The sequence below is a fragment of the Protopterus annectens genome, chromosome 7.part1, assembly GCF_019279795.1.
Source record: "Protopterus annectens isolate FY-2018-M chromosome 7.part1, PAN1.0, whole genome shotgun sequence".
Lineage (NCBI taxonomy): Eukaryota > Metazoa > Chordata > Ceratodontiformes > Protopteridae > Protopterus > Protopterus annectens.
The window spans coordinates 420,179,007-420,203,717 of NC_056740.1; the positions used below are offsets into that span (position 1 = coordinate 420,179,007).

General features: G+C 45.2%; 1 protein-coding gene across 1 annotated transcript in view; it reads right to left on the bottom strand.

Moving 5' to 3' along the window:
- GLT8D1 (glycosyltransferase 8 domain containing 1) overlaps positions 1-24,711 on the bottom strand; it is a gene marked incomplete in the record, with an annotated part of 740,524 nt that overhangs the window by 496,949 nt on the left and 218,864 nt on the right.

Consider the following 24,711-nt stretch of genomic DNA (forward strand, 5'->3'; position numbering starts at 1 on the left):
CCATTCGTGTGGGTCCATAAGATTTCTGCTTAGTTCGTCTGCCAGAGTATTTAGCATTCCTGGCAGGAATTGAGCTTGTAGTTGTATTTGGTAGGTCAAGGCTATGTTCCGCAATGCCATGGGGCTAGTCTGCAAAGGGGGTAGGAATGTGTACCCCCCCCTGCTTGTTTATGTACCACATAACTGTGGTGTTGTCTGTCTTTATCATTAGTTGTCCTGGATGACGGTAGTCCTTGAAGGCTGTCAGTGCATTCTGTACAGCTAGCATCTCTTTCTGATTGATATGTAGGTGCATTTGATTTGACCTCCATTTGCCCTGAATGCACTTTCCTGCCAGACGAGCCCCCCACATGCATAGTCTGATGCATCTGTAGTCAGGGTTTGGGCGGCATGGGGTGGAGTGAATGGCAGTCCCTTGTTTTGGTGGCAGGCCTCTGCCCACCATAGGAACTCTAGTTGCAGGCAAGGTATGACAGGAATCATTATTTCCAGGCTGTGACAATGTTGACTCCATAAGCTTTTTAAGTACCACTGAAGTTTCCTCATATGCAGTCTTGCATATGGAATTAGAAGAATGCAGGAAAGCCATGAACCCCAAGGCTTGCAGAATTTGTCTTGCAGATAGCAGGGATTTTGTGGCCACCTGTTTGAAGAAAGTCACCAATTGAATTTGCTTTTCTGGCATAAGGTAAGTCATCTGGGCAGTTGTATTCAAGCTTGCACCCAGGAATGTATTTTTTTTGAGAGGGTACCAGTTGTGATTTCTTTTCGTTTACGGTGTACCCTAGACAAGTTAGAACCCTTTTTACAGATGCCAGATGCATTAGAAGAATGTCCTCGTTTTCTGCCAGAATTGGACAATTGTCCAGGTATGGATATATTTGAATATTTCTTTGCCTGCAAAATGCAATTACTGGAGCCAAGCACTTTGTGAAGACCCTGGGCGCAGTAGATAAGCCAAAGGGCAGTGCAGAGAACTGGTAATGTAAGCAGCCTGCTTTCAAGCGGCGGTACCTTCTGCAAGATTCCCTAATTGAGATATGCAGGTAAGCTTCTTAAGTCTAGAGGTACCAACCAGGCATCTTTGCCTAGCATAGGTAGTAACTGTTGAAGAGTCAGTATCTTGAATTTTGGAATGTCCAGAAATGTGTTTAGAGTGGATAAGTCCAGAATTGGATGCCATGATTTGTCTTTTCTGAGTACCAGGAAAAGTCTTGAATAGAAACCTTGTCCCTTTTCCTCTTCTGGTACTGGTTGAATAGCCCCCATGTTCATGAGGGACAGAACTTGTTTCTGGGCCTCTGCCCACTGATTTGGGGGCAGATCTGGCCATCCGTTTGGGATTGGCAACGTGTGGAAATGAAATCTGTATCCCTGGGATACTATATTTAAAACCCATTTGCCCTGGGTAATAAGTTGCCAGTTTCGTGCATGGAATGCCAGTTTTCCCCCCAAAGGGGCGGCTAAAAGGTAAGTGCTTGGTGATTGTAGAGGGAAGTCATTGAGACTGTTTACCATAGGGAGGTGCCTTGTTTCCAGATTTGGAGGTCGAGTCAACTCTATTGTTTTGTTCTAAAAGTTCCTTGTGACCGAAACCTGGAGCCTTTGGAATGTCTGGATTTGAGTAGAGTGGCTCTTGAAGGGACTGGAAAGGACCAGTTCTTAGTAGGCCAGTGCCTAATAAATCTTGGAGTTTGCACTTGTAAGAAATCTTTCACAGTTTACATAGATTTAGCTTTATTTTCCATCTTTAACACTTCTTCAGCCTCATTACCAAAGAGACGGTCCTGTTGTAAAGGAGCATCCAACAATTCTGCTTTAACATGGTCAGGCAGAGTTTGCTCTTTGAGCCAAGCATGCCTTCTTAGCACAGATCCAGTTACAGCATCCCTGCAAGAGGCCTCCAAGGAATCAAAACCACATTGCAAAGTATGTTTTCCAACTTGTTCAGCTGAATGTAACAAATCCTGCAAACATTTATTTTTCACACAGCCAGAGATTAACATAATTTTCTGTTTAAGTAGTCCCATGATATGCTGTTGATATTTAAGCATATGAAATTGACAGTTTAAAGCCCTGATTGCCAAGGTTGCAGAAGTGTAAACCTTCTTACCCCATCTATCCAGCACCCTGGAATTTCTATCAGAAGGGGTAGGATTTTAGCAGTAGAGGCCTTAATGCCCTTGGAACCCTGAGAAATAGTTTCAGGATCAGCAGTAGGATTTTTGAAAAGGAATTTGTGGGAGTCAGGAACCCTGTAGTATCTGTCTGGCTTACTAGGAGCCGGTGACAGAGAATCAGGAGTCATACTAGATTCTGAAAAAACATCAATAACAATGTCTAGAACAGGAGGTATTGCCAAAGGCCTATGCGGAGGACGAAGAAGAAAATCCCCAAGTCTCTTTTTAGATTCAGAGAAATCCTGACTTTCCCAGTGGAAATGTTCCCTTAAGGTATGTAAAGAGAAATCCTCAGGGGGAGAAGCAGAAGGAATGGAATCTTCTGCGTCAGAGTCCTTATAAGTAGGTATACATAAATCTTTCAGTAGAAGAATCAGAAGAAATAGAATCCTGATCTGAAGATTCATAATCAATGTCTTGCCTAGGCCTCTTAGCAGGAGGGGGTTGGCTACCCCTGATCAAGGTAATTAAATCTTCAGCCATTTTGATCATTTGCTTTTTAGGCATAGGGGCCTGCACACGTAGCCCAAGTGTCAGTTTTTTAGACGTAAAACTAGATTTTGGCCTTAGTTTTGAAGATGGCGTTGGTTTAATATACAAATCTTTAGGCCTGAAAACACCCTCAGAAGCTGGTGCCTGCACAGTGGCTCTGGGTACATCTAAGGTAGAGACATCCGCGGGTTCAATACTTAAAGCATCTCGCGGCATACTGGACTCCGAATGAATCTCAGTAGAGGCCTGCGAATCAAAAGTAGCGGGAATCAGGGGCTGCGAAAGCACCTGAGTACCGGCGAACTAGCGACTGGCTTAGGAGAAGCGTTGTTGTCAGTTTTGGTCCTCGATGGCCTGTCTTTTTCTTTGCATTTTTTAGGTATTCCAGTAGTCGGATTGCGAACAGATGTCATTTCCGGATAGTTAAATAGTGAGCCAAAATATTCAGAAACAAAAATGTACCGACATTTAATAGTGCGTTGATTAAATCTAGCACAAAACTGACAATAAGGTACGTTATGATCAGGGCCTAGGCAAGGAATACAGTACAAATGGAAATCCTTATGAGGTATTTGCTTCCCACAAGTAATGCAATTATTAACTTTTAGTGACATCGGTAAGGAGCAAGAAAAAGTTTCCCCAATGGGGTACTTAGCTTTAGTTGAAGACTTCGGTTCTGAAACTCAAAAATGAAATTTTCAGGTGTCGGCCAACCGGCACTTGCAAACTGCTTCTGCTTCGGGCACCGCGCGGCAAGAAAGACTTTTGTAATGGAGTCGGCTGCATGTTTTATACCCCTGATGGACCTGACGTCATGGAAGAAGGGACAGCAACCAATGCAGGACCCAAGACTTTGTTAATCAGGCCGACTGAGGGCAACCTGTCAGCAGATTACCCAAATGTAATGGCTGCAACAGTGAAACACGAAGAACATCTGCATCCCTAGTACGGAATGCAGATAATGCCACCACTATTTACATAGCATAAAATATCAATAAACTATAACAACTTACCTAGAAGGCTTTCTTCTCTACATAAACCTGGCTAACATCTGCACAGGTACTTATAAATTCAAGCAAATCTAAACTAAATCATATTTACTCCCAAACAGCTTTTAGTCAAAACAGCCTCCTCTTTAGTTACCTCATCCAATAATACTAAAACTGGACTTGTCACACATACAAAATTATTAAGTAACCACACAGCTGAGAACCTAAACTTTGACATTCACATACAATAATAAAGTGAAAAAAATGCACAAAAACTAAATTCCGTCTATACAGCCAAATCCTTCCCGAGACACTACAAGACAATACATTGCCTCCTTTCTCTTCTTCCCTTTTCTAAAATAAACAGCTCCTCTCCTCATCATCCACTTGATCTCACTAAACAAACTTTAGCAATGTTACAACAAAGTTGTACAGTTTGCCGCCAACTTTACTAACAGCACCCATCACTGTACTGCCCTTAGGGAACTACAGTGGCTAGAATTCTCATATTACACAACCTACTGACAACTTCCTCACATCCATAGCAATAAACTTAACTGCCCACCCCTCACCAACCCCATACAAATAAATAACCCTTCCAGATCACTACGCTTCCTGGACAAACACTTATTACATGTGTCTAAACCCAATAATTCTACAGGCAAATCACTACACTCTCACCATCTCAAAAAAACTTGGAACTCCATTACTTGAGCAGTACAAGAACACTCTCTAAAAACATTTAAAACGTGACTAAAATCCTACCTACTGAGTTACTGACTCTGTACATGGGATGTACCTGGATAAGTTGCACCTTCCCTACTCCAACTCCTTAAAACTTTCAGTGCACTTTTATATTAACTGCCCATAATTAACTACTACCACAACCTCTAGTCAATATCCCCCCCTCCTCCGCCACGGGCTCTATCTCCCTAGTCACTTTTATCACCAGAACTTTCCTCATTTCTCCTTCATAATTACAACCTTGTGAATCCTACGATTCCTACAGTGTCTCCTACTTAACATCAGAATTCAGCTTCATTCTCTTGTAAAGTAAATGGATTGTTATACGTTTGATATTAATATGGTTATTGTACCTCCGGCTACTGGATCATGCTTTGATTAACTGCCCATTACTATTCAGTATATATACATCTGTTATATAAATTTTGTAGTGCGTTTTCCTCTCATTCTTGTAAAATGGAGTATTTGTTTCCTGGGCCTCCACTGAAATGGGATCTCTCCTCAATTGGACTTTCTCTGGTAATCAAAAGCAATAAATAGGGTCTATATCACATCATCAACATCAACACCCTTACCTCAACCCTGCTTAACCGAAAGGAGGAAATGTCGAACAGCCAGAACAGCGATTTTTTTCCCCAGGGGAGAAAAAAAAAACAGAAAAAAACCCACAGACAAAATAAAGTGTGTGTGGGGGGGGCCCTACTTAAAAATACCTACTCTGAGATTGCACTACAGTGGAGGAAAGGGCAAACTCCCGACAATGGCCCAGCGATTTTTATTCCCTGGGGAAAAAAAAAATGTTGTTCTGGCCTTTTGACATTTCCTGCTTTTGGTTAAGCAGTGTCGAGGTAAGGGTGTTCAGTGTTTTTAACCATCTGTCTTCTAATATATACCCCAATAAATAAATGCATTAAATTAAAAATAACAAAAATTACAGAAACATTTCTTATGGCAAAGTTTTAAGGTTTAGAGGATAAAGCTGTGAATCAGCCTCAGAATCTGTGTTTCATTAGTTGTTTTTGTGCTGGAGGAGATGGGCACAGGGAAGGAGTGCAATTTTAGATACTGGTCAATCCCTCCGGGGCAAAGGGAAAAAGCAGGTCTATGTGGTGGACCATGACATTTGCTTGCACTAGTGGCACATAACATGACAAAACTAGGGACAGTGTGCGCATAAGACAGAATGCATCTCCAAAACACAAGCATGAAGTCACATTTGCAACAGGGTTGCTAGGACTAAAATGGTAAAACTCTAGTCTTCTGCTGTGGAAGAGGGCAACACTCCTGGCCCCTGCTGGAAACAAACCGGTCAATAGTGGATGGGAAATAGAAAAATTCACCCCGAGGATCACTCCAGTGGCTCTACCCGACACAGGCAATGGGAACCAAGGTCGGGTAGCATGATGCCAGGGTAATCCTATGGGCTAGGCTTGTAAAGGCTCTAAGACCATTAGGCTAGTACAGACCTATGAGCCTATGAACAGGGGCCTGAGTGGGAAAGGCAGTTAAGGGTAAATCAGAGGAAGAAAAAAGTACAGTTTTGTACCTACCATAAATGTAGATGTCCGAACTGGATAGCATCTGCAGTCATAACAACTGGGTTGTCCTGTCGTCAGGCAGCCCTTCAGTCGGCCGGATTCCAAAGTCCGGGTCTGGCTTCGGCTGATGTCGCACTTCACCCGACGTCATCTCTGTTGGTCTTCGGGTATAAAGGCATCAGCCGACGCCATTTTCCTCAGTGTTTCTTGCCCCAGATGCCAGTAGCCCTCTTGAAGGCTAAAATTTAGATAGATGCCAATGTTTCCAAAAAGATAGATGTAAACACAAAATAAGCATGTATGCACATATATACAAACAAATACACCATAAAAGACTCCCCCCCACCAGCTAGCTATTAGGAGGGTATACACCCCTGGAGTACCACAGAGGGGAAGGAGGGAGGGTAATCCTGACTGCAGATGCTATCCAGTTCGGACATCTACATTTATGGTAGGTACAAAACTGTACTATGTCCTTCATGGATGCATCTGCAGTCATAACAACTGGGTAGAATACCATAGCCAACAAGGGAGGAGGATAAAACTAGATTATGGTGTGTTTAGGATCCCTTGCAGTACAGCAGTGGCAAACCCTGCTCGGGATCTGGAATATAGAGGCAAATTGTAATGCTTGGCAAATGTATGCACGGAGGTCCAAGTAGCCGCCTCAATAATGTCTTTGGTTGCCACTCCTCGTAAGAAGGCTATGGTAGTGGCTGTTGCCCTTGTAGAATGAGGTCTTATGTTCTGTGGAATTGGTTTTCCATGGAAGGAGTAACAGAATCGTATGCAATTTCCTATCCATTTGGAGATTGTCTGTTTGGAAATAGCTTTTCCTTCCCTTCCTGTTGCATAGGCTACAAAAAGCTGGTCAGTCTTTCTGCTACTTTTTGTTCTGTCCAAGTAGTAGCGTAGCTGTCTATGTACATCCAAGGTATGCAATATTCTTTCCCCTCTGTTTTGTGGGTTGGGAAAGAAGGTAGGAAGGTGGATTGCCTGGTTTAAAGACACTCTGGATACCACCTTAGGCATAAATGTAGGATTAGTCCTCATGGACACTATCTTGGTGGAAGATTAGGAAGGGTTGCACTGCCATTAAAGCCTGTAGTTCTGAAACCCTCCTTGCTGAAGTAATTGCCAGTAGGAAAGCAGTTTTCCATGACAGGTGTTGTAGGTCTGCTGTTGCGGCTGGTTCAAAGGGTGATAGTGTCAATTTTTCTAGCACAAAGTTTAAGTCCCAAGCTGGTAATGGTGGTTTCCTTGGAGGTTTTACATTCTTGATTCCTCTGAGGAACTGCCTGAGCAAAGGGTGAGAAAAACAGGTGGATCAAAACTGTATTCTGCTGAAATAGCTGATGCATGTATCTTGATGGAGGAGTAGGACAGGCCTGAATGAAGAAGTTCGGCTAGGTACTCCAGAATGTTAGGCATATCTATGTTTGACACATCTTTTCCTCTTTCAGTACTCCAAATGACAAACCTTTTCCATTTTCCAGCATAGTTTCTTCTTGTTGAAGGTCTGCGTGCTTCAAGAATAATGTCTCTAACTCTTTGGGAAAGTTCTGGATTAGCTGCTGCTATGTGATGTTCCATGCAGTCAGTTGCAAGCGTTTTAGGTTTGGATGTATGATGCTGTAGTTGTTCTGAGTTAACATCAAAGGCATCAGGGTATTGGCCACATATTGTTCGAGACATGCTCCTCAGCAGTGGGTACCAGTGTTGTCTTGGCCAGTTTGGAGCTATCATGATTATCCTTGGGCGTTCTTCCTTGATTTTTAGTAATACCTTGTGTATCAAGGGAAGAGGTGGGAATGCATATGCTGTTAGGCCTTTCCAGCTGAAGGAGAGCGAATCCACTTTCCATGCTAGTGGGTGGAATGTCCTTGTGCAGAATTTTTGAGCTGGTGATTGGTAGGTGATGCAAATAGATCTATCTGAGGCATTAACCATTTCTTTGAGATGGTCTTGAAGATGTCCGGGTGCAGCTTCCATTCGTGGGCATCCGATGTGGTTCTGCTTAATATGTCTGCTAGAGTATTCTCTTTCCGGTACAAATATTGCCTGTAACTGGATGTTGTAGCTGAGTGCCAGGGTCCACAGCTCCAAAGTCATTCTGCATAGGGGTATGAATGAGTGCCTCCCTGTTTGTTGATGTACCACATGACTGTGGTGTTGTCTGTCCTTATCATCAACTGGCCCTCTGAGAAATGGTCTGAACTTTTGGATTGCCAGTTTTACTGCCAGCATTTCTTTTAGGTTGATGTGCAGGTGAAGTTGATCCTGTGTCCACAATCCTTGCACGCATTTGTCCAGCATGTGGGCCCCATCCTAGGTCTGAAGCGTCTGTTGTGATGGACTGGCTTGCTTGACATCTGCGAAAGGGTAGCCCTGGGTTTGACTGGCATGCCTGAGCCCACCATAGGAACTCCTGTTTTAAGCATGGAATTAGTGGGATTTCTGTTTCTAGGCTGTGTCTGTGTTGAGACCATAAATTCTTTAGGTACCACTGTAGTTTTCTCATATGTAGTCTGGCAAGTGGAACCAAGATTATGCATGATGCCATGAAGCCCAAGGCCTGCAATACTTTTCTTGCTGTTAACTTGTTCAGTTTTGTTAGTGCCAAGAAGTAAAGAGGGAGTTCTTTTGTTTTTCCTTTGTTAGGAATGCCATCTGTTTTACTGTGTCCAATTCAGCCCAAGAATGTCCTTGTTTGGGATGGTATCAGCCTTGACTTTTGTAGATTGACTGTGTATCCCAGTGCTTGCAGCAAGTAAATGACCCTTTGTAAATCTGTTGTCAGCTTGCTTTTGTTGTCCCCTTGTAGCAGGCAGTCGTCTAGGTATGGGTAAATTTGAATTCCCTGTAGTCTGCAATGGGTGATTACTGATGCCAGGCATTTTGTGAATACTCTGGGCGCAGTAGATAAGCCAAAGGGCAATGCTGAGAATTGATAGTGCTCTGATCCTGCAAGAAATCTGAGGTATCTTCTGCAGATTGGTCGAATGGGGACGTGCAGGTATGCCTCCTTGAGATCTAGAGTTACCAGCCAACACTCCTTGCCCAGCATGGGAAGAAGTTGCTGTAGGGTCAGCATTTTGAATTTTGGGACAATGATGTATGTATTTAAGGCGGACAGGTCGAGAATTGGTCTCCAACTTTTTTCCTTTCTTGGAACTATGAATAGTCTGGAGTAGAACCCCTTTCCTTGCTCTGCTGTTGGCACTCTTTCCACAGCTCTCATGTTTGCTAACTGCATTATCTGTTGTAGAGCCTCTGTTTTTTGATTTGGCGGTAGATTTGGCATTCCTCTTTTGACTGGTAAAGTGTGGAAGTGGAACCGGTAACCTTGATCTATGGTTTGTAAAATCCACTTGTCTTTTGTTATATAGTGCCAGTTCTTTGAAAATAAGGTTAATTTTCCGCCTAGAGGAGCTGCTATTTGTTCCCTGGTAGGCGGATTTAGGGTTAAGTCACTGTGGTTGAGTTGATGTAGTGGCAGAGGTTGTGTCTGTGCCTCTGTTGTTACCTTGCCACTGTCGTCCTCTGTAGGCACCTCCCCTGGATTGGTTTCTGCCTCTGGAACGTCTATTCCTGCCCCTTTGAGGTCTTGTGGAGTCAGGAAAGGACCAATTTTGGCAGGCCAGTTCCTGCTAAACCTTGGGGTTGAACCTGCAAGAAATCTTTAACCGTTTGAACAGATTTTGCCTTTTCTTCCATTTTCTTCATAACCTGCTGGGCAGGTGTACCAAACAAACTTGTCTTATCCATAGGAGCATCTAGCAACTTAGCTTTAACATGATCCGGTAGATCTTGCTCCTTTAGCCATGCATGCCTTCTTATCACTGTGCCAGTCATGGCTGATCTAAATGAAGCCTCCAGTGCATCATAGCCACATTTTAAGGAATGGCTACTAACCTGTTGTATGTTATTTACCATTTCTAATACATATTTCTTATCAAGAGATTCATCAGTGGCTAGTTTTTTAGTTAACTGATCAAGCATAAACTCTTGGTATTGTATCATGTGAAACTGACAATTTAAAGCTCTAGCTGAGAGAGTAGCTGAAGTGTAGACCTTTTTGCCCCATCTGTCTAATGACCTTGCTTCCCTTTCTGAAGGAATAGGGTTTTTTGCTATGGTCGCGGCTACTGCCTTGGGACCCTGGGATATAGTTTCGGGGTCTGCAAGTGGGGCCTTGTAAAGGTGGTGATGAGTGTCTGGCACCCTGTAAAATCGGTCTGGTTTGGCAGGGGCTGGAGGTAAAGAGTCTGGTGCGGAGCAGACATCATTGAAAGCATCATCCACCACAGAGAGAACAGGAGGTATAGCTAAGGGCCTGTGCTGTGGAAGGTGCAGAAAGGTCCTAAGTCTTTTTCTGGAGTCTGAAAAAACCTGTTGCTGCCATTGGAACTGCTCTCGCATGGCATGTAAGGTTTCCCCAAAGGAGAATTCTTCTGGTGGGGAAGCAGCTGGAATGGATTCTTCAGCATCAGAGTCTTCAAAATTGGAGAAAGGAGCCTCTGGCTGATCAGTTATGTCTGATTCATCGGCAGACTCATCAGAGGACACTGGCTCAGGGGGCTCTGCCCTAGGTCTCTTCTCTGGGGGCTGAGAGGCCCTGTCTGGGTGAGATTGAGATCCTCTAATTAATGAAATTAAATCTTCTGCCAGAGTAAGCATTTGAGAACTAGGGGAGGGCCTGATTGTAGGGGGTTTAACAGGCCCTGTTTTAGTAGTCTTTGCTGCTTTAGCCCTGGCGAAGGCCTTAATGGACATGGCTGCTGGAGGCCTAGCAGCACCACGTGCTGGGGTAGAGACATCCAAGGGAATGGTGTCTGATAAGTCAGTGGCAACCACCGTAGTGGATAAAATTTCTGAGGCCGTTTCAAGAGTGGTAGCAGGGGCCTCAGTTGTAGAGATAGATTCAGCTGAACTTTGAACAGTTTTCTCGGTTTCGGCCGAAACCGAGACACTCGCGGTTTGCTTAACCATGGTTTCGGCCGAAACCACGGACCGCGAGTGTCGGTCTTTATCTTTGCGTTTTTTGGCAGATTGGGTAGTCGGAGGATCCGACGGCATAATGTACGCAAAATCAGAACCGAAAATGTTCAGCAAACTCCGACCGACGCCTAAGTGTTCGTCGGTTGAACGAAGCACAGGCCGAACAGGCTGCTACGTCGTGGGCTGGGCCTAAACAAGGCAGACAATAAGAGTGGAAATCTTTATGAGGTATTTGTTTCCCACAGGTTAAACAATTATTAACTTTTTCTGACATCGGCTGAGGCAAGAAAGAGTCCCCAACGGGGTACTTAGCTTTAGAAGTCTTCGAAGTAGTATTCGGTAGAAGTAATCTCTGGATCCGACCGACCGGCACTTGCGAACAGCTTCTGCTTGAAGCCACGCGGCAAGAAAGACTGAGGAAAATGGCATCGGCTGATGCCTTTATACCCGAAGACCAACAGAGATGACGTCGGGTGAAGTGCGACATCAGCCGAAGCCGGACCCGGACTTTGGAATCCGGCCGACTGAAGGGCTGCCTGACGACAGGACAACCCAGTTGTTATGACTGCAGATGCATCCATGAAGGACATCGACAGCTTTTTTTTTTTTGGCACAAAAGATTAGGTAGAGTTCTTATCAGCAAAGTAAAGAAACTTCATCTCCACTAGAAGAATGAAACCGCTTTAAATAAGAGGTATCAGATACAGACTTAAAAATACACAAAACTTTCAGGTAAACAGAAGCATTCAAAGCTTTTTTTAGAACTGAAGTTCTCCATCCATAATGTTTGTGTTATTGCTGTCATGAACCCCTGGTGGCCATGTGCTGTTAAATGTACGCAATGCCAGCTTAGGCTTTATCACTTATTGAAAGGTCCAGAGAGTTGGATGTCAAGGAAGGGAGCATAACCCCTCTATGCAGCCTGACACCAGGAAAAAGTACAGTTTTGTACCTACCATAAATGTAGATGTCCGAACAGGATAGCATCTGCAGTCCTTACAAATGGGTTGTCCTGTCGTCAGGCAGCCCTTGATCGGCGGATTCCAAAGTCTGGGTCTGGCCTCGGCTGGTGTCGCACTTCACCCGACGTCATAGCTGCAGTTCTTCGGGTATAAAGGCATCAGTCGACGCCATTTTCCTCAGTGTTTCTTGCCCCAGATGCCAGTTGCCCTCTTGGATAGCTAAATTTTTGGATAAATGCCAATGTTTCCAAAAAGTAGAAGGCAAACACAAAAAATAAGCATGTATATACATATATACAAACAAATACAAACAAATACACCATAAGAGATCCCCCCCCAGCTAGCTATTAGGTGGGCAAATACCTAGGAGTACCACAGAGGGAAGGAGGGTGGGTAATCCTGACTGCAGATGCTATCCTGTTCGGACATCTACATTTATGGTAGGTACAAAACTGTACTATGTCCTTCAAGGATGCATCTGCAGTCCTACAAATGGGTAGAATACCATAGCTAAACTAGGGAGGAGGAAGAAGAAATTATGGTGTAGTTAGGATCCCTTGCAAAACAGCAGTGGCAAACCCTGCTCGGGATCTAGAGTATAAAGGTAAGTTATAATGCCTGGCAAATGTATGCACGGAGGTCCAAGTAGCAGCCTCTATAATGTCCTTGGTAGCCACTCCTCGTAAGAAAGCTGTGGTAGTGGCTGTAGCCCTTGTAGAATGAGGCCTTATGTTCTGTGGAATTTGCTTTCCATGGTAGGAGTAACAGAATCTAATGCAATTTCCTATCCACTTGGAGATTGTCTGTTTGGAAATTGCTTTTCCTTCCCTTCCTGTTGCATATGCTACCAGAAGCTGGTCAGTTTTTCTATTGCCCTTGGTTCTGTCCAGGTAGTGGCGTAACTGTCTATGTACATCCAAGGTATGTAGCAGTCTTTCCCCCTTGTTCTGTGGATTGAGAAAGAAGGTAGGTAGGTGGATTGCCTGGTTTAAAGACACTCTGGATACCACCTTAGGCATAAATGTAGGATTAGTTCTCATGGACACTATCTTGATGGAAAATTAGGAAGGGTTGTACTGCCATTAAAGCCTGTAGTTCCAAAACCCTTCTTGCTGAAGTGATTGCCAGTAGGAAAGCAGTTTTCCAGGATAGGTGTTGAAGATCTGCTGTTGCTGCTGGTTCGAAAGGGGGGAGTGTCAATTTTTCTAGCACAAAGTTCAAGTCCCATGCTGGTAATGGTGGTTTCCTAGGAGGTTTTACATTCTTAATTCCTCTCAGAAACTGCCTGAGTAGAGGATGCGAAAAGACAGGGGGATCGAAGCTGTATTCTGCAGAAATAGCTGATGCATGTATCTTGATGGAGGAATAGGACAGGCCTGTATGGAAAAGCTCTGCCAAATACTCCAGGATGTTGGCAATGTCTACCTTTGACACATCTTTCCCCCTTTCAGTACTCCAAATGAGAAACCTTTTCCATTTTCCTGCATAGTTCCTTCTTGTTGAAGGTCTGCGGGCCTCAAGGATAATGTCTTTAACCCTTTGGGATAAATCTGGGTTAGTTGCTCTTATGTAATGTTCCAGGCAGGTTTGGATGCAGGATGTTGTAGTCGCTCTGAGTTAACATCAAAGGAATCAGGGGTAGTGTCCACATTTTCCCCAGAGACATGCTCCTCAGTAATGGGTACCAATGTTGTCTTGGCCAATCTGGAGCTATCTGAATTATTCTTGGACGTTCCTCTTTGATTTTCAATAGTACCTTGTGCATCAAAGGAAGAGGTGGAAATGCATAGCCGAAACAGAGACACTCGCGGTTTGCTTAACCGTGGTTTCGGCCGAAACCGCGGACCGCGAGTGTCGGTCCTTTTCTTTGCGTTTCTTAATAATTTGAGTAGTCGGAGGATCCGACGGCATTATGTACGCAAAATCTGAGCCGAAAAACTGTTCAGCAAACTCCGACCGACGCCTAAGCGTTCGTCGGTTGAAAGAAGCACAGGCTAAACAAGCTGCTACGTCGTGGCCTGGTCCTAAACATGGTAAGCAGTAAGAGTGGAAATCTTTATGAGGTATTTGTTTCCCACAAGTTAAACAGTTATTCACTTTTTCTGACATCGGCTGAGGCAAGAAAGAGTCCCCAACGGGGTACTTAGCTTTTTAGAAGTCTTGAAGTAGTATTCGGTAGTAGAAATCTCTGGATCTGACCGACCGGCACTTGCGAACAGCTTCTGCTTCGGCGCCACGGCAAGAAAGACTGAGGAAAATGGCGTCGGCTGATGCCTTTATACCCGAAGAACTGCAGCTATGACGTCGGGTGAAGTGCAACACCAGCCGAGGCCAGACCCAGACTTTGGAATCCGGCCGACCGAAGGGTTGCCTGACGACAGGACAACCCATTTGTAAGGACTGCAGATGCATCCTTGAAGGACATCGCAAGTATTAATATCCTACTATTCTTCAAACACAAACAAGATATCTAAATCTGCTGTGAGGAAGTTATGCAGAAAGGCAGCTTGGGTTTCTCACCAGCAGCATCAACACAATCCCCTCCTTCTCAAAAGGAAGATAGGAAACATTTACTTATCTTTTGTAAATATGCATTCATTTTCTGGACCCCTCAAGCTACACTACTGTCCCATTGAATTTTTTTCACTACCTGGACTTCACATAATTCCATGGCAAGGGTCTTCTCCTCCTACAGGGAATAGCTTTTGGTAACCTCATATTACTGTCCAGGCTGGGAATGAATGAACAATGGTGATAGGTTAATACATTTTTAATTACCTAACCCCCTCCCTCTGGTGTCTTGCATGCACCAGTTACAAAGCATAATGAAGCTAGATATCTGTATGCTTCCACAAACAAGCATATGGAGCTACCACATTCCTGTGGCTTAGTTAATAATCAGTGTTCAGCTTGATCTATAAACCTGCATGTTGCACATCCACTTTCCCCACAGGACATCGGCATTGCTGTGGACTGGTCCCTCCCCCACAAGATGGGTGAGATAGCACTGGCAGCCATGCCCACATTTTGCTGCCAGCTTCTCCTGCACCCAGGCTGGTATTCAAACTTGAGTCAGAGTCAGAGCTTTCTCTCTCTTACTGTGCCACTAATCTGGCTACAAGTATGTTTATAAGTCAGCAAATCTGATTCTGTTCAGTTTGTAATCAATACAAGCAGCCGAAGAAAGGTAAGGGACAGAAAATGGGAGGCTACCTGGATATTCAGACAAGGTGTTAAACACTGGTTCCCATCTGCTTGACTTGGTGGTAGCTCAAGTAGATGTAAAAGATTCCACAGTATCTGTCAAAAAGTGGGAGAAGTTCCTGGCTGCCCTGACTAATTTTACCCTAGCTGTATAAATACCACCCTGGTTCAATGCTGAAAAAAGGTCAACAAACTAGTGGGACTAACCATGTCAACAAGCAATAAATAAAAAAAATAAATACATACTGGTAAAGGAAACAAACGTAGGGATGGAAGCACTGGAAAGCCAGCCAAGTGGTGAAACTTACCTAAACAGTGTCAATCCAGTATTTGTACATACTGAACACCTTCATGGTACATACCAGATTAGTGAAATGTACTAAATTCCAACGAATAAACAACAATGCCTTCTTACAAAGAGTATGGTCCAGTTCAGAAAAGCTTGCGCCCAATTAAGAACATACACACACTTAGGTACAGCTAAGGCTAAGTGTAAGCCAAGATTAAGGATGGCAAATCAAAAGGGGGTGGGGGTAACATAACATATGCAGCTTGCAGCTCATGGAATCCGAAATCCTCCAGCAGCCATCTTAATTTAAAACAAATGCCATTGCCAAACCACAATGTGTGCTAAGGTATCTGTTTATCCACTACTTAGCATGGCAACAGCTCTGCATTCAAAATTCAAAGGGCACAATGACAGGAAACACATTTTTAATCTTACCCACTAATATGCAGAAGCCATGACCCAGACTGACATCACTATAACTTCATGCCACTGAGGCCAACAGTTCACTAAGAAATGGGGTTACTATGTTGAAATGTAATAATAATCATGAAAGCTTCATAGGAAGTTACTAGGCTATTGGCCCTGAGGTTCCTTACAAGCCTAGCCAAGAATTTAGCCTATGTTCCAACAGGTCAGCACCCTATGCCACTGACATGTCAGGAACACAGGTGGAATTCCAGGGGTGTATTTTCTTTTCCCCATCCAGTTATCCAGGTTGCGCTTAAAAAGGTTTAACAAGGTACTCTGCTTTACGTGGCGGGGGAGTCTATTCTGTAAAAGGTGGAGTCTCTGAGACACATCTGTAACGCCAACAAGTCCTACTGATGTCACAGACCAGGTTGAGGTCACACATGCGAGTTACGAGTGGAGCTTGAGTTGCGGATATGCAGCAATCCCATCAGGGCGGGGTCTGAGATTGCTTTGTATGCCAGACAGAGGTCACCTCTGAGAAGTCTGTAGGAGACTGAGTAGAGGGACAGGGCTTATAGCCTATTTGTGTACACTTCATTTAGAGTCTTTACTTGCAGACTAAGCCTTGCCTAAAGAAGCCTGGTGACTGGGAAACTATCTCCTTCTCCAACCTTTTGACATCAGACCTACAATAGGGCAATGCAGCATTAAATCAATAAACCTGTGTGACAGTATCTGCCATCAAGAATCCAAATGAAGTATAAATGCTCACAACAAACTTTTGTTTTGGCACAAATAAAATGTATGCATCCTTATGTATGTAAACATATTTTTGCATCAAAACTAAAGTTGGTTTCAAAACATTTTCAGGAAAAAAATGTTTTAAAAAACTGCTTACGAACACAGAAGTCTAAGGGGACCCAAATGCATTTATGGCAGTAATATCCATGAGAGGACAGAAGGAGTTTACATCACTTTGGGAACAGTTGTAATTATGTTGGATTAGTATGTGTAAGAAATTGTGACTCAGTAATGTAATTGCCAACCTGTTAAATTAATAGTTTGGGAAAAAAATAACCATAAAATTCATGTTAATGCCATAAGAAGACTGCCATGTTTAGGATGGCTTTTACAGCTTTTTTTTCCAAAAAGGTGTAAAACAAACTATAGCTTTTACCTAAAAAAGTGTTCACATGCATAAAGATGCATATGTGCACCTTTCTGTGCAAAAACAAGTTTGGTTTGCACAGAAGCATAGCTGGTTGAAGCAGCACCTTGGGCAGGTAACTGTGAACCAGTGCTCCACCCCTTCTGCCCTTCAAGTGAAGAGCAAAAAAACAATTGCTGTAATAAGCCGATTGCTACACTATAAAAAATCAGCTTATTATATTTAGATCTGTGCACCCCCACCCCACCCCCAAAAAAATATGGACGTTCCTTTTACTGGCACACCCAGGAGCGGCCTTAGATCAACTCGTGCCCTAGGCAAAAGGGCACCACGGCACCCCCCACCACACCACCCAGTGCCCCCATCCTGGTCTACCTACACCAAATAAATACTGGAAAAGTGCCCCTACTAAAGCGGCACTATAGGCGGCCACCTAGTTGACCTTATATGCCTAAGGCCGGCTATGGGCACACCAACCAGATGGCCATCTGCACACATGGCCACCTTCTCCCTCCTACTCCAGCCATTCAGGTCCTGTTTCTGTGCCCTGCCCCCAAACCTTCACCTTCAACATAACTACTTTCAAACTGTAGCAAACTTGCTACAATTTATACCGCGCCTGCAAAATGCTCTACAGTGCTTATGCTTTAGTTAAAAAAATAAATTTGCTTCCTTTTAAACTGCAGCAAACAGTTGCTACAGTTTATACCCTACCTGCATGGAGTGCTATAGTGCTCAGGTTTGGGTTAAAACAAAAAAAAACTTTTAACTATAGCAAACTGCTTGCAACAACAGTTTAGACCACAAATGGTGCACTACAGCTCTCAGGTTTGACTGTAAATGCAACACAGGCTTTTAACAAGGCTTATAAAATGCCCTCGGGCAGATAGCCTAGTACCTACCTATGAACCTATATCACTTCATTGGCTCTTCTTGACAGAGGCTGTTAATTAATCAATGGGGTGGCGAAAGATGACACACACTGGCTAGGCTTATAAATGCCCTCGAGCAGATAGCCTAGTACCTACCTATGAACCTAAGAAGAATGGGATCAGTTGGTCACACCCCTAACACTTTGCAACCAGGGGAGTTGCCCCTCTCGTTCTGCCGTAGCTGCACTACTGTTTTTCTACCTTTAAACATGCTCTTTAACTGTAGTCTTTTATACTTACTCATATTAGTGAAATCACAATTTTTATCTTGGCATTAATGTGGTAAGTGAACTTTCAAAGGTCACCACCTTGTAGTCCACTTTTTTAAATATAAAATAAATATGCTTTTGCTTACATTTACTAATGCACACTTCATTAGGTACGTGACTCAAAGATTTGTGATCAATGCAGGATGCACAAATGTGTGTTCCAGCAATGATACAAAATGCACATTTATTTTGTTGTGAGAACACTACAATGGTTGTGTGCTTACCTCCCACTAGTAACCATAATTATAGGACGACTGTGAATCACTTTACGTATAAAAAATGAAAGTTTACTTCTGCAGCTTCATTTATTGCTGTAGAAATTCGATACCATGCATAAATTCTATACAAACGTAGATGGAACTGCACATGGCTTTGCTATACTGTGGATGTGATGACTCCAAATACATGAAACTTTTAGTTATGTACTCACCATAACTTTAGATGTTTCGGATCCATCTCGCCTACATTCAGTACTGACGGGCTCGGAGCCGATCCTCGGCTCCGACTCGGCACGCTATGCTATAGAGCGAAGCCTCTTATTGGCTGAGCTATTCTTTATCCCAGGATGCACCACCACTAATCCCCCAGATCTTGTTTGTCCGCATTTATGCACACACACATAACTTGTTTATATAACATTGCCAGATGTTTCAAGATGAAACAATAGAATTCGGACCGTCCGATCTCTTCTGATCTCCAAGGCAGGGGGATGGAGGGTGGGTTATTGGGAATGTAGGCGAGATGGATCCCAAACATCTAAAGTTATGGTGAGTACATAACTAAAAGATGTTATGTGATCCTATCTCGCCTACATTCAGTACTGATGGGACAGCGTCCCTAGCACCTAAATCCTGGGTGGCTCACTGGAAAACACTCCTGAGCACTGTGGAACCAAATGAAGCTCGCCCCCGAGATGCCACATCCAATTTGTAGTGGGAAATGAAAGTGTGCGGGGAAGACCATGTAGCCGCAGCACAAATGTCACTAATGGCAAGCTTAGAATGGAATGCTATTGAAGTAGCCATAGCCCTTGTAGAATGAGCTTTGATAGAGGTCATAAGCTCTTTATTAGAAGAGGAATAAGCTTGACTAATACAGTCCCTGATCCATTTGGCAATAGTGACCTTTGTGACGGCTTTGCTCAATTTATTATCCGAAAAGGACACAAACAATTGATCTGTTTTCCTTGTTTGTTTGGTCCTGTCTAAATAAAAATGCAATTGCCTGTGGACATCCAATATGTGGAATATGTATTCCGCTTTGTTAGAGTACTTTGGAAAGAAAACTGGAAGTTCTAATGACTGCTGTAGGCAAAAACTGGTACAAACTTTAGGGACAAAGGATGGATTAGGCCTGAGAGATACTCTATCTGTGTGAAAAACCAGGTACGGTGGTTTTACAGATAGAGCTTGAAGCTCTGAAACCCTTCTGGCAGAAGTAATTGCAACCAGAAAAGCAGTTTTCCAAGATAGAAATTTCAAATCACATGTTGCTGCCGGCTCGAAGGGGGGAGGAAGTTAAGGCACGTAACACCACATCGAGATCCCATGGAGGAGCAGGATGAGAAATTGGAGGTCGTAAAAGCGCAGCACCTTTCATGAAGGTCTTACACAATCTGTTGCTCATTAAAGGTGGGTTTATAGATTCATGAAAATTGGAAATAGCTGCCAATTGGACCTTGATGGTAGAGACTGAAGAACCTTGACTGAATAGGGAAGTTAGAAATTTTAGGACTTCCGATACAGGAATAGTGATGGGATCCAGACCCCGGAGTTGAGCCCAAATAGCAAATCTCTTCCATTTGCTGGTATACAATTTCTTGGTGGCAGACTTGTGGGCCGAAGATAAAATATGTATGACTTCCGGGTCTAAGGTATGATTCCTGACTATAGTCGGAAGAGGAGGAGCCAAGTGTGAAGAGACTGGTGGAGTAGTCCCGACTGATGAATCAATAGGTCTGGGATCTGGTCCAGGAACCATGGACCGTCCAGTGCATATTTCCGAAGATAGGGGAACCATACCTGACGAGGCCAGTAAGGAGCAACTAGGATCATTTTGCTCCCCAAGTGAGACGCCTTTTGGATGACTCTGGGAAGGAGGGGAACTGGGGGGAAGGCGTATAGCAAGCCAGTGGGCCAAGGATGGGCTAGTGCGTCCATAGGACTCTCCCCTGGAGCTGGCGTGAGGGAGAAGAACTTTTTGCACTTCGCGTTCAGCGGAGTTGCGAAGAGGTCGCAACAAGGAATTCCCCATTTGCTGAAAATCTGAGTTGCCACTGTATTGTTCAGAGACCACTCGTGAGGAGAGAGGATAGTTCTGCTCAGTCTGTCGGCTATCACATTGGATTTGCCAGGGATAGGAGTTGCTATCAGAAAACGTTTGGTCGCCACTGCCCATTCCCATACTCTCATGGCCTCTCTGCAAAGAGGGTAGGATCTGGTTCCTCCCTGCTTGTTCAGGTACCAGACCACTGACATGTTGTCGGAGTGAACGGCAATCATGCCCTGAGGGAGGTAATCGTGGAGGGCTTGTAGAAATAGAAGCACCGCCCTCATTTCCAAACTTTTGATACGAAGAAGACTCTCTTCTGAATGCCATTTGCCTTGGACTGACCTGCCCAGGAAATGCCCCCCACCCCCCACCCCATCTGGGAGGCGTCTGTAGTCAACGTGGCCATAGGAGGAGGTGGAACGAAGGGTCGACCCTGATCCAGATTGGAGGGCACCAGCCACCAGCGAAGGTCCCGTTTGCAGGTTTCCGTGATCCGTATGAGGTGACTGGGAGGGAGATCCTGAAAGGACCACTGTGTCGAAAGAAGCCACTGGAGAATTCTCATATGCAACATTGCTAGGGGGACTAGAAGAACAGTGGCAGACATGGATCCCAATAGCTGCAGGACCATTCTGGCTGGAGCTTTGGATCTGGGAAGCAAGGCTCGAACTTGAGCCTGTATGGTTTGTATCCTTTCTGTAGGAAGATAGACCCACATTCTGTTTGAGTCTATCTCTACTCCGATGAATCTTATGCGTTGAGATGGCAGCAACACAGACTTTGGCCAATTGAAGGTGATTCCAAGGGAAGTGCCCAGTGATATTGTGGCTTGTAGATTCTGCAATAGTAGACGCCTGGAGGTGGCAGTTAGGAGCCAGTCGTCCAGATACGGAAACACCTGGAATCCTAGACTCCTCAGGTGAGCAGTCACGACCGCCAAACATTTGGTGAACACCCTGGGGGCTGTGGTGAGACCAAAGGGCAGCGCGCGGAACTGAAAATGACCGTCTCCTAGGCTGAAGCGCAAATGTCTCCTGGATGCCTGATCTACCATGATGTGGTAATAAGCGTCCTTGAGATCTATGGAGCACATCCAAACACCTTTTTCCAGCAGTGGGAGAATGGATTGCAAGGTGACCATTCAGAACTTGGACTTTCTGACTGAACGATTTAGAATGCTGAGATCCAAAATGGGCCTCAAGTTCCCGGTCTTTTTTGGCACCAAAAAGAATCTTGAGTAAGTCCCTAACCCGATCTGGTCTGCGGGGACCGGTTGGATGACTCCTTTTTGAAGCAGCTTTGAGACTTCTAAGGCTGCAATTTCCCGTTGACTGGGTGGCGGGTCCGGGATTTTCTTGGATGGAGGTGGGGAGTGAGAAAAAGGGATGGAGTAACCTCCGGCGATAATTCGAAGCACCCATCGGTCCTGAGTGATACCTTCCCAGGCTTTTAGGTGCCCCGAAAAACGACCCCCGACTGGCTCCGGAGCTGCACAGTCAGGCAATCCCTCAAGGATTGTGAAAGGCTGAAGAGCCACGAAAGGACTCGCGGTCTCCAGTGTTGCGGGGGCCTCTGCCACCTCTGGGACGGCGTCTTCCAGAAAAATTTCCCCCTCCTCTGCCTCTAGAAGGGGAATCGTCCTGCTGTGAGGGATAAGACTTCTGGGATCTACGGAACCACATTTTCCCTCCTCTTTTAGCCTTGGGATAAGGCCGAAAGGGAGTGGAAAATCGTGCCCTACGGCAGTCAAAGTCTTACCTTCTTGCTCGCAGCGGGTCAATGTGTCCTTCACCTTGGGTCCAAACAAAGAGGACCCATCAAAGGGAGCGTCGGCAAAAGAAGACTTGAAGGCTTCCGCAAAATGACACAGGCGGAGCCAGGCTTGCCTCCGTAGAGCAATACCTGTACCCGCCGCTCTACTCGCCCCCTCGGCTGCATATGAAATGAGCCTCATGGACGAGTTTGATATGGATGACAGCGTAGCCAACTGAGAGCCAACCGTCTGGGCCAGCTGCTCAGGTAGGTTACTCAAGAGGGTATCTGAAAGCTCCTTGATCAGATCCATCTGAAACCTGGTGAAATGCGTTAAATAGTTCAGGGACCTTAAGGTAAAGGCCGCTGAACTGAGGGTGCGCTTCCCGTACCGATCCATACTCCTAGACTCCTTATTAGGAGGATGGACGGACGTCGAAGCCTCTGCTACATCTTGTTGGGTAGCAGATGCCACCACCAAGGCATCTACAGCCACACCTTTTGTCAAAAACTCCTTCTCTGGGGGTGCTGATAGGAACTTATTAGGGCGAACAGGCACCGGTTCCACAGAGTCTGGATGTTCCCACGCCCTTCGACAGATCAAATCTAGGAGCTCGTCGAAGGGCGGAGACACCCAGGAGGCGGAGGGCTGAGCCCCGAAGGCCTTAAGGAACACCGACTCGTCAGCAGAAGGGGGTTTGGAATGCCAGCCACCTCTTTGTTTGAGGGCTTCCAGGATGTCTGCAAAGGAGACATCATCTGAGGACGACTTAGGGGACCCCTCTGCATCATCAAGATCAGTGTCTGACGTGAGAGACTCATCGGGGGAGTCAACGTGCTTCCTCTTGCACGATCTTTTCCTTGGGGGTTTCTCTGAAGAAGCTTCAGAGGGACCTCCAGGAGGGGGGGAACCCCCAGTGGGGGTGACCTCAGGCCCCGGGGCTCTGCTGTCTAAGGACAGGGGGACTGCCAAAGACCCAGTCTCCGTATGCAGGGAAGGTGCTGGTGAGACCGTGGAGGTAGCCAAAGAAGATTTGGCTAACACACTCCTCATGGCCCTGAAGGCTGGACCACCAGAATCCTGGGAAGGTCCAACCCCCGTGGCCACAACAGTAGACGGTACCCCCGCAGCCGACGCACCGAGAGGAAGGCTTGGGACCAAAAATATCAGTCCCGAAGCTTCCCCCCCGGGGCCGACAGAGGAGGTCCGCGTACCGAACTCTGACTCGAGAACCAGGGTTGGAGTAAGGGTCGGGGCCGACCCGAAAACCTCCATCGGCTCCACCAGCACCAGCTCCAACGGTGCCAAGGCTGTTGGAGGAGGAACCATAACTACAGGGTGGGCCATCGGCTCCGAAGCCGAATGGGCTGGAACCGAAACTAATTTTTGGAACACAGGAGACTGAAAAAGTCTTAGGAGCATCCTGTTGATGTCCGAATCAGACATCTTGGAAGATCTAGATGAAACCGATTGGGTCCGAACAGACTTCTCCATCGGCTCCAAAGGACTGGGGGACCGGCTCCGAATGGACTCACTATCGGTGCCGAGGGAGATCCCAAAACAATTTCCCTCGGCGCCGAGGAGGGCTTCGGCGCCGAAGGGGAAGAGTCTGAGCCGGCAACCCTCATCGGCTCCAAAATCAGTGGAGCCGATGAAGGTGACCCGCCTCTCTAAGCCCCAGTCATCGGCTCCGAAACCAGAAAAGTCGAGACTGGGGGCATCGAGGCAGACCGTTCCGCCCTCGGCTTCGAAGTCCGTGGAGCCGATGGAGAAGCCTGCCTGGATTTCTTAGTAGTCGGTTCAGACGGGCTGGTCGGAGCCGACGCTTTCTTTTTCTTTGTTGGAGAGGATGAGGAAGATGAGGCCTCCTTGAAGGAGGGTTCCAAAAACACTCGTACAACAACAATAGCTGTTAAAACAGCTTTTTGGGTAAGAAAAGAGAATTTCCTGACAGGAAAACTTTAGAAAAAAACAGCACTTAGCTCAGCCAAGTTTGAGACCACGTCCTAGCTTGTAAGCGGCAAACGAGATCTGGGGGATTAGTGGTGGTGCATCCTGGGATAAAGAATAGCTCAGCCAATAAGAGGCTTCGCTCTATAGTATAGCGTGCCGAGTCGGAGGCGAGGATCGGCTCCGAGCCCATCAGTACTGAATGTAGGTGAGATAGGATCACATAACATCAGTAGTTATTAATGCTCAAATATGCAACTCGAGTATTATGATATACAACAACCAAATTCTGTAACAAAATACCCTGCAAAGAAATTCATATATAGGCTCACACAGAGTGAAAATGCAGAGTACATCACTGTACCTTGTTCATGAAATCAAAATGTGATTCTTGTAAACACAATAGAAGAGGCAATACGAAAGTGAGCAGTGGAGTAGCAGATGTGACTTTTTAACCAAACAAAAATCCTCAGGATCTGCAACTGCTGTATATGACACTATCTACTTAGCAGAGGCAGGTTTGGAGAGTACAGGGATTTTTTGTTTTACTTACAGTAT